Source organism: Pavona decussata, unplaced genomic scaffold (genome assembly GCF_977016875.1).
Source record: "Pavona decussata unplaced genomic scaffold, jaPavDecu1.1 SCAFFOLD_111, whole genome shotgun sequence".
NCBI classification, from domain to species: Eukaryota; Metazoa; Cnidaria; class Anthozoa; order Scleractinia; family Agariciidae; genus Pavona; species Pavona decussata.
The window spans coordinates 205,001-219,733 of NW_028145525.1; positions in this window are offsets into that span (position 1 = coordinate 205,001).

Below are 14,733 nucleotides of genomic sequence, written 5' to 3' on the forward strand. Positions count from 1 at the left end.
CGATTTAAAGTCTGCATGAGAGGTGTACCTTACCTCCTGAGGGGTATGCCTTAAGGTGATCTCCCTTTTGGTTGATTTGTAGGTAGCGCCTTGTGTGTGGTCCTTTTCAACCAGGTACACCCTGTTGTCACTTGTTACTGCAGCCAGAGGCATCTGCAACAATCTCTGTTGAGCCTTTTCGCAATCGTAGGTCACACCATCAAAGGATCAGTTCCACACGAAAGGCAAAAAAAAACCACCTTACTCTTTATGACCAGGTTTCCAGCTTTTATCATGGGATCACAAGCGTGGCAACATTTATTATTTAAATGGCATTTTGCCTCCTTGGCCAACACATACTCCGGCTTTAAACAAACTTTCTTGTATTTCTTTCGTAATCTTTTGACGCCTTGTGCCAAGTAGTACTCTCCTTTCCTGTGTTGTGAGAGTGTAAAGATCTTTTCGAACTCTAACTTCATCCCCAGATCAAATGCTTTCTGAGGAACAAATCTTTTAAAAATTGAAGGGCTTGATCGAAAACTATGCTAAATGAAAAATCTACCTGAATTTTTGCACATAGCCTTCAAATTACTAGAAAAAAATTGGGCTGCCTTTTTTTTCCCGCAGGATTACGCTTCATTTTTTAGATAAAATTTATGCAAACAAACGGTGTTCGCAGCAGCATGTTTTTGAGATCTCTAGTTGGATGAGAAAGAAAAGAAAGCTTTTGCTTGTCTCAACGGCTAGTTGTTCATTCCAATACAAGCATTGTATTATTAAAATTATTACTGTATGTTATTGTTTCCTCTGTGGCAGAGAAAATTGTTTCCTCTGTGGCCCAAGTGCTTAGTGCATTGGCTTAGCCAAGTTTAATAATAGCTTCATGGGATCCCCGTCTGTAAGTCTATTTTTCGTTTTTTTTTTCTCCAACATTTTTCCTCTTTTTTTAATGTTAACCACTAAAGGTTTGATCTTAACTTTGCTTTTCTGTTTTCTCTAAACGGTTGTTGACTTGAAGTCTTATAGCGAGCACGGCGTTCCTGGTAACAATATTTGTGGCGTAGAAAATTTTGATTGGCTATCCGCCATGTTTAAAATCAATTGGTGGGAGGGCGAGGCCACGCAGCTAGACTTATAATGCGCATGTTCAGCCGTTTTTAAGCCCTGCCAAGACTACTGTAATTCAAATTACTGCTATTTGTCACTATTTTGTGTCAAAGTTGTTTCCTGGAGTTTCAGTGTCTGCAATGTACTCTGTCGCACACCACTGTATATTAAATTAAATCGTTACATTTCATGTGTTCCATAAAAGAATATGGGATAGTTCTTGGCAGGAATCTTTTCATCCAAATGAATGATTGTCCTGTATTTGCGCCATATGAGCGAGTTCTTAATAAACATAGATGATGATGAAGGTCAACCTGAAAAATAATGTCTTTCCTTTAATTTTGTGTCGCAAACTAGTGTTTTCGAAGTATTAGTGATCAGTACAAAGTCATATGATAGTTTGATGTAAAATATTTGAGATACTACGCGTGCTCTAATTGGTTGGCTACAGTGTTTATATTAGAGGACAGGGACACGCTCAGCCTAAAAGTTCAAAAACATTTTATAAAAGGAATATAAAACGTTCACTTGTGTCTATAACTTGTGATATAAACACTGGGAGCTGTAGAGCACTAGAGAAATCAAAGAACACTTGGTTACGCCTTGTGTTTCTCTACGACTTTTCTCTCTTGCTCTACAACCCCCAGCGTGTTTATATCACAAACACTGTTCATTTCTAAAATGGAGAATGCCAATCACAAACTGGAGTTTTTTACTCCTGAGATCACAATGTCTCTCTGTGAGAAAGCAACCAATCAGAAAGCTCCAGCTCAGAGCAGCACACATCTGAGCCCAGTTGTCCAATCACAATGGTCCATTCATAACTTTATTACAAATCCAACACATAAATGTCCCTCATTTTGCCGGGTATTCTCTAGTTATGCAACTTTAACAGATAACTTGATCAAGAAAATGCCACTTACCCTAGCAGGCCAGTGAGGTTATCCGCGCATTTTGGGCCAAATAAGATCTCCAGGCTTATAAGACATGCTTTAAAAAAAGGCAACACGCTTCTATTATCTAAGTACCAATAATCACCCAATGAAAGATTTGCAGTAGCTTTTTTGTCTCCACATTCCTTTGATAATGGAATTTTGATAGGAAATATACTGTGATGCAGAACTGCCCACACAAGAAAATACGCTTCTCCTTCCCATGGCAAAACTTGGGTAATCACTAAAGTATCAGTTTCCGGTTGATAGATTAGAATGACAACATCTGTGGGGCAAACAACAAGCATGGGAAAAGTATCGGATTCACTCTGGTGGCGAGGCCTTTGAATTTTGGAGAACATTAACAGTGCTGCAATGGACTGATGGTATTTCAATGAACTCCCTCTGCAGATCTATCCCTTCACCATCGTTTTTCCTGGTGAGTTGTCTTTCTCTGCACAAAAAAGCCACAATATTTTAATATTTCTGCAAACATAAACTTATTTTCATAATAATACACTTCCTGAGTTAACAATATTAATAATAATAATAATGGAAACTTTATTTGTTTTTGGATGCAGTTGTACATCTCACTACGTATAGGCAATGAACAACTGGGTTCTTGAAATAATACAAACGTGATAAAGAATTGTGTTATTTACAAAGAAATCAAGTAAGACATTAATAATGGTAATAACAAAGATAAAAGTATTAAAATTATCTAAAATTTTAACAATTCTGGATTATCTCAATTAATAATTTAATAATAATTTTATTAATTTATATTGCGCAAGTATCAATATAAATTTTCAATTGCGCATTACAATATGATCATGAAACAAAAATAAAAATATATATATAAAAATACAAATATAAATTTAAATTTAAATATATAAATGCTATAAAAAGGCTTGTCTAAAAAGATAAGTCTTGATTGCCGATTTGAAGTTGTTCATTGAATTAAGGTCCCTGATCTCAGTAGGCAGCTTGTTCCATAATTTGGGGGCGGCCACGAAAAAGGACCGGTCTCGGAGAGTCTTGCGAGACTTCAATGCAGGACAGTTTAACGTCAAAGACTTCGTTGAATGCAGGCAATATCTACTTAATGATACATCTTTGATTGAGATTAATTCGCTAATATAGACGGGCGCCAGACCGTGAATAGCTTTAAAAGTAATTAAAAGCACTTTAAAGATGATTCTGTATTTGACGGGCAGCCAGTGCAATGATTTCAGAAGCGGCGTTACATGGCAGTATTTGCTTTCTTCAAAAATAAGGCGCCCGGCTGCATTTTGTACCCGCTGCAACTTATATAGGTGGCAGTTAGGCACACCATACAGTAGACTGTTACAATAGTCAATTCTGCTAGATACAAAAGCATGAATCAGGGTTTCCGTGTTTTCCTTGGAAAGATATTTTCTAATTCTACGAATGTTATATAAATGAAAAAACGCTGTGGAACTAGCCTTAGTAATGTGGTCTACCATAGACAGATTCGAATCCAACCACACTCCGAGATTTTTGACTGGTGAGTGCGGGACTATATCTGCTTTACCAACTTTCACATGATCTACATTGACTCTAGTGAGCTGCTGCTTCGTTCCAATCAACAGAAACTCAGTTTTAGTCTCATTCATCAGGAGTCGATTTTCGTGCATCCAGTTCCTAATCACTCTAACACAACTCTCCATAGCAGCGACAGCATCAGACTGACCTTTCTCATCTGCAGCAAAATATGTAATAAGTAGAAAGAAAAAAATGCATTAAGCGACTTATTTGTCATAATTTGTAATATCAATTTCCATAGCCATTTATATATTAAAGTTGCCTTTGAAAACAAACTTGAAAAGTTAATATAATAATGGCATTCTAGACCTATGTGGATGATGACCAAACAGCAATCATTGTCCTTCTCTCTTCTTTGCAATTAATTTGTCAGTCAAAATCACTTCAGAGCCTGCATCCGGTCCACGGCCATTGAAAGCATACTCTGGGAGACTTGATTTAAGGGTCACGAAGCCCTTCTTTAAAGTGCTTTCCTTCTCATCACTTGTAATCAGGATCCCACATGGCAATGCTTCTCCAACACTGTGGGCTTTTAAGTTGTTTTCTTCAGTGTTAGATGTGGAATCAACAAAAACAAGTTCTCCACAATGGGGAATCTCTTTGTGCACTCTTTTAATCAAAGGACTCATCACCCTCATATAACTGATGATTAACTGTTCCATCTGGATGTGACTTCTTACAGTCTTGAAGTTTTTCTTCAAGTTTCTCAAACATCAGATGACCTTTGCCACCAAATTTCTCATCTCCAAACTTACTGTATAAGTAGTTAAAATCCCTCTTTCTTGGAGTCACAGATCGATCAGCTTTTTTTGTGGTGTGTCAGCTTGTAGCCACAGGTTGCTCGCAACTCCTTTAAATATTGCTGGCGAGCAGTGGATGGTGTGAGGCCATATCCATACAGCTTATTCACTTTCTCAATCCATTCAAAGGAAAGGTCTCGGAAATTGGATGCTTCAAGCGTTTCAACTGAGTTGTTGTGCTCCCATTCGACATCTACATTACACTGGTCTTTGACATCAATCTTGACTATCATTTGAAAAGGGCAGTTGGTATTCTTGACACGTGCAGATGGGTTGACCTTTAGTTTTTCGCTGAGGATCTTTGGATGGACTACATCTTGTCGTGTTGTGGTGGCACCTGTATTAATTCAGCACAACATAGCCAGCTGTTGGTACTTTCTTGGTTTTAATCTTTAGACTGACCTTGTTGATTATTTCTAATTCTGTTAACCAGTTTACCAAGTTATCTTTTGATATGTCCTTCACGGCAAAAGATGCTTTGTGGTTCGTTTGGTTTCCTGTTATGTTTAGCATTTGATAATCGAAATCTTCAGGAAGAAAAAAAGACTTCAACTCTTCTGGACCAATAACCAATAGTCTATCAGGTCTATCATGGACCATTCGTCCGCTATTTTGGATTCTAAACCCCAGAATTCCCTGTCAATTATATTACCCACAGTACACCAGAAGAATGGCTCCGTGGAGCAAAATATCACTTTTTGCGTTTTCTCCCATCATCCTTCTAGCGCAACATTGGCAATGACCTTTATAAAAAGCATCGACAGTTACTTGAAATGGCATCAACGGTAAAAAATGGCAACGACTATTAAGGAAATGGAAATTTGCATGGTCGGTCTAGCACGTTTTGCGGAATTCTCGCTCTTTATTTTGTCGAATGCTAAATTGTAGGTTCGCTTGATTCGCCCTCCCCTTGTTATCGTTTCCCTGTTCTTTTCATGTGGCAACAAATGTCAATGGTTTTTTCCATACTGTGCGCCAATTGGCTGGATGTTTTCAATGGTTCCGTTTTGAAATACCCAATAAAATTATATGATCATTTTACACATGTATCATAGGTCTAGAATGTCGTTATTTGATTAACTTTTTACTGTAGGATTGCTGGGAAATTGAATCCAGTTTTACAGTCATAATACTGGTGTTTTGAGATCTGTCAAAAGTTTTGGCTATATTGCGCACCAATTGGCTGGATTTTTTTAATGGTTCCATTTTGAAATACCCAATAAATTTATAAGATTATTGGATCATGTGCACTATGGGTGGTCTTTGTCGATATGTTGACCGATATATCGACCGACTATCGGTCGACAGTCGACCAATAGTCGACCGACTATTGACCAATAGTCGACGAATAAATACGTCGAGCGATATAAACTAAGATCATAGGTACTCGACCGACAAGGGACCACACTTGACCGACTTTTGACTCACACTTGAGCGACACTTCACCGATGCTTGACCGATACTTGACTGATCATTGACCGATACTCAACTAATAAAAATTATTGTAAGTCGATACTTTCTTCTTGGGTAATAGTCCCCTTAGAGGGTGTCGGTGTCCCATGCCAAAATTTTAATCCTGCTTTCCAGAGAGCATTTTAATCCTGAATCCCGTTAAAATAGTTGGCTTTTTCCCCCGAATTTCGACTGTATTTTGGTCAAATCCTGTATACCTAAAAAGGACTCAGTTGACCAGTATCACATGCTCATAGGGATTTTGTACTTTTTCAAACTTGACTCCTGACCAGGTTTTGGCTTTTCATTGGATCGTAGGCTCGAATATTTTCCCTAATTAGTAGAACAAGCTAAAAGTCCGGAGCTTCGCTTTTAGCCTTGACTAAATCTATTAAATACAATACCTTGAAGATCTTCGATGCGCTTATTTAAAGCAGCTACAGTTTCCTGGTGTTCCTTTTTTTTTTTTTTTTCTGGTGTAGCTCTTCCATCCTTTTCATTCCTGCCAATATTTCCTTCATTTCGCTGTTTTCGTCTTTTTTCTTTTTTTTTTCTTAGTTTCTTCGGACCTGTAAATGGAATCCAAAAAGATTTCATCAATTCACACAATTGCAAAAACAAAAGCCTTGAAGTCAAAGACCTCAAGCTTATTTTTTGACAACTGTTTGACAAGTTTTTGATTAGTTTGATGACTTCCAATTTAACGGATTTTTAAATTGTCAAATCAAGGACAGTTTAAATGCGCAACGCGCTGGTCTGGGAGCAGTGAGTTGGTGCGACGACGCAAACTTTTATTCAATTTTGAGGGATATTTGACTTCGTATTGATGCTAGACTACGAACAGTCCTTATTTTTTCTTAGAGTCCGTCACATGGAGCTTAAATGACAGCATGCGAAAAAAAGCGGCCGCGTGAAAACTGGAGGCGAGGCGGGAATCTCGCCCTGAGTTTTCGCTTGGCCGCTCTTTTGCGCCCGCTCACGGACTCTAAGAAAAAATTAGGGACTAATGCAAAATATATTGATGCAAAATTTCATCACAACCAACCAACGAATGACCTAGCGGTTTAATTTCCAAAGGTTTATCGATTCCAGTCTTCGCGCTACCTGACCGAACATTATTTATTTGCTCCCAGATTAGTGCGTCGCGCATTTGAAATTTAAACTGGCCAACACTAAACAGAAGGAAAATAATCTTTTCTCCAAACATGAAGTGAGGGTTTCCTGTGAAGTCAGCGTCCATTCGTCAAAAACGAGAGCGCGTTGAAAAAGTCGGACGCGCGAAAACTGGCGGCGAAGCAGAAAGGAAAAATTCGTCCCACCTCGCCCCCCTCTTCACTTTGCGGACTCTTAGGGAAAAAAAGGGACTGCTTGTAATGTAAAGTCAGCGCATTACACATGAGCAAACACAAGATAGTTCTGACGATAAATAAATTAAAACTTGCCAAGCTGTTTAGTTGAATTTGACTCTTTTACTTAAACTAATCAAAAACGTATCAAAAAGATGTCCAAAACTTAGCCGGGTGGCTGCTCTTTCAAGTGCGCCTTTCAATGTTTTAAAAAGGTAATGCCCCCTCCCTCAAGAAATTATTTAGGTCAATACCATAAAGAGTACCTCGCAGTGTACAAGATGCCAGGGTGTGACGGAGCTTTATATTGCAAACATAACAAAATGCACGAGCAAGAAAAAATTCCTGCAATCAAAATTTTCTACCCCCCTCCCGTCAAAGAATGCGTTTTTACAAAATCGCTCCCATGTGTCTCATCTCCCCGCTCTTGGGGAGTGAGGATGAAAGACACTAGAAGATTTCATGCAAAAACAAGGCCTAAAATGGCAGAAAGATGTCAAGCAAAGTAAATTATGAAAATAATAAATATAACTGGGCCGAAGACAATGTGGGAAATTGTATAGAGAACCACGTCAAAAAATAGAACTAATTGATGTCTCTCCATCCACAAATAACTTCTATCGGTCTTTCGAGATAAATATTTAATGAGGGATCCACTGTAATTCGCTATGCTGAAGTGGTCTCCCTGCCTAATTATAATACTTTTGGTAAGGTATTCTGTTTGTATTTCTTCTTTATTTATTTACATACCGATTTCATTTTAGTTGGGCAAAGCTAAATAAATAAAAAACTCTCCGTTCATGTGCAACTTTTGAAAACATGTTTTTGCTAGCGTTTAAAAACAGCAAAATTTTCAGGTTTGCGCAGCGCTATATTACTTGTATATGAGTGTGAAATATCACTTAAGAAACTTACTTGCTGTTGGTTTTCACCCTTCCTTTTAACATCTTCATGTCCTTTTCAGGAGTCTCCGTATCCAAGATTGAGTTGACGAGGCTGGAGTTAGCACAGTTGCAAACGTGGACAGATTCTGCACAAAATTTTCATTTATATGAGAAATCGATCAAAGTGTGTCCATCTGAAAGGCCACAAATCATGCATCTCCGTAGTCTTGCAGCCATGATGTATACCAATACGCTAACTTCCACAAACATAAAACCTACAACGTAGCTTTATATACTATACGTTCTATTCTTTCAACCCGTAGGCGCGACGTCATAGAGCGTGGGAAAACTACTTATTGCCAGATTACCGAAAATCTATTTTATACAATATCTCCGGGAATAACTACACCTCTAGTGCCGACTGGTCACGTACTTTTTTAATAACTTTCTATAAGCACACTTCGTTTTTCTTATTTTCCATGTCGTTTTTCATACAAAAAAAAAAAAAAGCCAAGTGCGTTCATACCTTTGTAAAAAATGAATTCTCACTGTCCAATTTCGTTCAATTTGTCTACATATCTGTTCAAATGTTATTAGTCTCCAGTGGGGCACCTATGGCTGTGGCGGATTGATCTCGATGGTTCTTAAGAGCGACTTTCCACAAATATCGACAAGGTGGTGGCACAAGTCAAAAAATCGATTTTGTTCATATTTTGCTCATAGGTAGTCCCTAGTGAGAAACAAACTGAGCTGTAGTTAGTTTTTCCAAATACCGCTTCCTTTCGCGTAATTATGCGAAAAACGATTTTGTCTCAGTTGAGCTCAAAGTCCGCTTTCGGCTGGATGGAATTTTCCTTAACTTTCGACGGGTCGCGTATCAATCCACAGACTGTTACTAACCTTCAAATGGCATTTATTGCTCTATTAGGTCTTCTTCTTCTGTTTCACGGAAAAACATTTAAAACCTAAGTTACTTTTACGCCCGAAATAGGTTTAGAAAAGCATGCTATAAATGCAAATTTTCAGCAACCACATTTTAGCACTAAAACATTGCCAATTTTACCCACGGGCGATAACTTAGATTTCCCTATAATGACTTTCTATGGCTTCATTGATCATAATATAAAAACAAAGCTCTGGGTAAATGAAAATAAATGACCCGCTAGGCTTTAGATTTATCAGCATTTTCTTGAGATTTGGTGATCGAAGCGTTTAAAAGATGGCGTGACACACTGTCACGGGTACAAATATTTTTTCCTTTTAGAAAAAAAAAATGAAGCGACATTTAAAAGGAAGCATATTTCATTCGCAGTAGAAAAATCTTTGGATCGAAAGTTCGGTAGCGTTACGGACAAATATATATTTCGGCTGCGTTTCATAACTGGAAATTTCAGAGTATCCGTTCGCTCTGATACGGAGCTGAGTCCAGTTCGTTATTGTGTAATATTATTGTGTTAAAACAAATGATTGGAAAATTTATTTTCCTCTTTCGTTATCACTACCATGAATAAATTAAACTAGAAATAGGTAAAACGCAGCAGATTTGAACTACATTAACCTGATTAAAAGTTTCGACTGTTATGTTAAACTGCATCGTTTGCGTGAAATATACGTTCGAAGTAATGTTTGTTTCACTCGTCCGATGATCATGAGCGAGTTTTTTTAGATCTCTGTAAATAAAGAAAGGGAAGAGAAATAGCATATTGGGTCCATCTCCGTTTTTAAAAACATTGTCTATAGAGTTTTCCAATCTTCATACATCTAAAAATGAGAGCTTGTGATTAGTGAATTATAGATGCAAAAACTGCGTGATTTAGTTTATTAATTAAATTTGCAAAAGAAAGCACACGCACACTCAACGACAACAACAACAACCAAAAAAAAAAGCAAGACAGAATTCTGAACGTTTCTAAGGGAAAAAGTAATAACAATAAAGGCCGTAACAAATTTAATGAAACCAAGATAGTGGTCAATACTCGTGTTATTAGTAATGTTATTTTGCTGCGCTTTTTGATCCTGAAATATTCTTTATGTGAAGATGAACGTAATTAACTAATTAGATTTTTGAACGTCCTCATTGCTTTTTTGGACGTATGAATAAATTGAAATATTAGTACACCAGAGAAACAGTAAGGAACTGTAAACTAAATGGCGAGCATGGAAGTTTACTGTTCGTTTACGTTGATAGTTGGTGGGCCATGTTCGCGTTTGATCGCAGACAGAACAAGGTCCAGAGAGATGGTACCTCTGCTGTCCTGTACAAAGAATATTGACCAGCACAAGTCATGTTATGGTTTTCAAGATGTAGGGAACGAGGTTCAGCTTATTCTTGCCCATCCGGCCACGTTTTCAACGCCAGGAAACATCACGACGATGACGATTTGGGCTTACCTGTTGAGAAACATTTATCACAAAAGACACTTATCGGGCCCGGTAAGTTACTGGGACTTTCAAGAAACGGGCCCCAGGGCTTATAAGAGGCAGTTTACGGTATTCCTGGATAAATAGGGGAGAAGGTAGACACAGCGGGCGTTCTCCATTCACTAAAAGATTCCGGAAAAATTCCGAGAATTTCGGAGGGAAATGTTTATAGGTGAAGAACGTGTTCCATATAATACATGTTCCATCCATTTCCATCTCCGTCCGATGTATTCCGCACAAAAAATACAAAATGGCGGCACAATTGTTGTGGTTAAACGAAATTGTAGAGTCGGTCTTTGGAAGAATAGTGGGTAGCACTAATCTGCGGAACTGCAGACCGCGGAACCGCGGAACCCGCGGAACCTAGAGAAATAACTAGTTTTTTTTCTTTTGCAACTTACATACCAGGTATAAGATTACAGCTGATTTCATTGCTGTGTATAAACCCGGATTTTATTTATTTTTTAACATGATTCGACCAAGAGAAAATGACATTTTCTCCTGATTCGACGGTCATGATTCGACCGAGAGGTTACCAAGCTCATTGATGAAATCGCAAAATCACGAAGGTTCTGCACGAAGACTTGAGGTGGCGGGTGATTTATCACCAATATTTGTACGGGAGCTCGATAAAGGAAACAGCGAATGTTCTTTTTACGAGTACCACATTTGTTTCAAAAACCCGTAGATTGTATAGGCAACGTGGCGAGGTGAACCGAAAGAGAAGAAAAGGACGGCAAAGAATCTTGTCTTGTAAGCTCGTGTTTGTTTTGTTTATGTTTGGTTTCTTGAACAATTTCTTGAACAATATATGCTAGCATAAACGTTTCTTTGCTTGGTACTGGAACAGATAAAGAAAACAAAGTTTTAGAGGCGATGATAAGGAGTAAGCCGGAACTCTATAGATGAATTCCAAGACTGGTTTCACGCCGTTACAGGGACCCGGCTTAGCATTGCAACAATGTGTCGATCGATTCTGCGCCTTGGTTTTACGTACAAAACTCATTATTTTTCCTTTGTTTGAAGTCAAACAAAGTTTGCAGTTACACCAGAGTATGCATGAATTATCCCTCAAAATTCCATCTCTTCTAGTATATGCTGGTATATGAAATGGCTGGTTGCCAAACGTCCCAAGCTTATTGTTTTTCTTTTCTGAACTTCAGCTGAGGGTGACATCCTCAGCTGAAGTTCAGCCCCGGTGATTGCCAAAAAGAGAAATGAATCCTCGAGGGCAACATACTGTCGTTTTATGGCTGATATATCCTTTTCTTCTCTTTCGGTTCACCTCGCCACGTTGCCGATACAATCTATGGATTTTTGAAACAAATGCGGTACTCGTAAAAAGAACATTCGCTGTTTCCTTTATCGAGCTCCCGTACAAATATTGGTGATAAATCACCCGCCACCTCAAGTCTTCGTGCAGAACCTTCATGATTTTACGAGTTCAACGATCAGCTTGGTAACCTCTCGGTCGAATCATGACCATCGAATCAGGAGAAAATGTCATTTTCTCTTGGTCGAATCATGTTAAAAAATAAATAAAATCCGGGTTTACACACAGCAATGAAATCAGCTGTAACCTTATACCTGGTATGTAAGTTGCAAAAGAAAAAAAACTAGTTATTTCTCTAGGTTCCGCAGGTTCCGGGGTCTGCAGTTCTGCAGATTAGTGCTACCCGAAGAGAGTCTCGTGAATTCAAAAAATTATGACATTCCTATCCTGGCAACGATTGCAACCTATATGAGACGCGATCTTCACCAAAATCAAGGTTTTTATGGAAATATTTTGCCGCGATATAGATAAGCTTGTACGATTTATGAATTTAGAAGCCACTCCAGGATGATTTGAGGGACCATTGAAGCTCTGTGCAGAGAAGTACAAGCTACAGGAAGAGCTCCTCAACGACACGCACTTGAAACAGCTGCTGTGAAAGGGTGAATGAGAAAAGACCTTGTTTAATTACAGATGCAAACTTTTAGGCTTCAAGGCGGGAAATAATCAGAACACTCAAAGAACCCGAGGGTGAGATGTAATGTTTTCTTCGATAAATACTACTTACCATTGACATACATGGCACAGTTGTGATTAATTAACGTTTGAAAATCTGGAGCCAGGCCATGACACACCGAGCATTCGTATAAAGTACTACTCGAGGATAGGAAAGTCACCGAGGGAGTAGAAGAAGCCGCCATATTTCCTTACCGACGATATGGTCGTGAACAGCCTGGAACTGGTCAAACCTTGTGAAACTCATAAATGGAACACGCAGTTCCATCGGAAAAGTTTCCAACGGGAAAACAGGACTACCTTTTCACAAGTTCCATTCTTTCCGGAAATTTTTCAGAGGAGCGAACCAAAAAAAGCATGTTCCATTTACAACCCAACCGGAATTTCTGGAGTATCTTGGTAAATGGAAAACGCCCAGAAATACCAAATGTATAGGACGTAGTATGTCCTTATTGCTACTTCGTGACGTTGACACAATGTTCAGTTTTAGTTATTTTTCGTTTCTCTCCAGAAAGAAGTCGTTTCCTCTTTATCAGGTGTGGATGAGTTAAGGGGGACAATTAACATACCGACCAAATTTGACGGCATTTAAAATGCTTTGTTGGACTTCGAATATAATGTGCTCGTTTCTGAGTATTTATTTTGCGTGCGAAAGTATGAAAGCAAAGGTACATTAGTTACGAAAACTAGTCGCTTAAAATCGTCTTTATCCCCAATTTCAAATCATCATGGCAGAACAAGACATCAAAACATAGAAATCTTTATGGTGACACTTCCGGTTCATGGTTGTCACGCAACAGTGTAGCTTGCGAGTTGTTTATTAGAAAAATATAGAAATGTTTCTTAATTCGTAAACTGGATTGTTTTGTCAAAGTTCTCTTGATTCAGAGGGTAAGAGTACAGAAATAACCCTAGTGCGGGTTAATGAAGAATTCGATGCTAAATTCGTGTTAAAACATGCATGAAATGATCGTGAAATACTAAAAATGAACTGGTCGTCGACACACTAATATTATGCTTGTATCGAGCACGAATAGATGAAGAAGATGGCCAAATCTTATGTTGGATTGTTAATTAAGGTATCAGCTTAGTTTCCTTACCTTTATGTCTCAAAATAATGCACGTTTTTGAATCTCTTTTGGCTTTCGTAGTCCGCAGTCACCGGCTATGTCACGCCATTGTTTGCAATGCGAATGCCAGATTTTCGACAGGGTAGGTGATAAATTCGAAGCCCTGCGACTCACTTAAAATAATTTACCCAAACCTTTGTTTTGATATTATGATTGATAAGTACACAGTGAAGCCACAGAAAGTCATTTTATGATAATCTAAGTTATCGCCCATGGGTAAAATTGCCAGTATTTAAGTTCGAAAATTTGGTTGTTAAAAATTTGCATTTATAGCATGTTGTTCTAGATCAGTTTCGGGCATAAAAGTAACGTATGTTTTGAATGTTTTTCTGTGGAACAGAAGAAGAAGACCTAGAAAAACAGATGTTATTTCAAGATCCGTGGCAGACTGTGGATTGTACGCAGCCGGCCAAAGGTTACGGAAAATTCCGTCCGGCGGAAGGCGGATTTTGGCTCAACTGAGTTGAAAATCGTTTTTCGCATGTTTATGCGTAAGGAAGCCGTATTTGAAAAAATAAACTACAGCCCGTTTTGTTTCTTACTAGGGCCTACCTATGAGCAAAATATGAGCGAAATGGATTTTTTGACTTGTGCCACCAAAAGTTGATTTCGGTCGATATTTGTGGGAAGCCGCTCTTAATTTGTAAAAATGCAAGCCTTTCCGCAGTGGATTATCAGGCCTCTTATAAAACATGAACTCCATGGAAACGTGCCAGGCCCCTTGCATATTAGCATTTAGAAGGAGGAGGACGGGAGAAAGCGCGAAACAAGAAGCGCAATCAGGGATTGGACGAGGGAAGGCCAGCAAGGACGCAAATTTTTTTTATGTACACCACAACTGTGTCCATCTGAAAGCCCACAAATCATGCATCTCTTTATTAAGACACGACCGTCTGGATGTTTTCACGAGTGATTTTTAAAGTCGCAACCGGAAATCTCGTGAAAACAGTTACCTTTTCGACTCGCTAAAAGTTAAGCAAGTTGGCAAACTTCAATGGAATTATCGTTAAACTTAAGCCACCAAACCAGGTGGCCTAAGCAAGTTGGCAATTAATTTCGGCAAATTATAAGGGGTGCTTATGGTCAAACACTTGCGTTGTCAAATCAG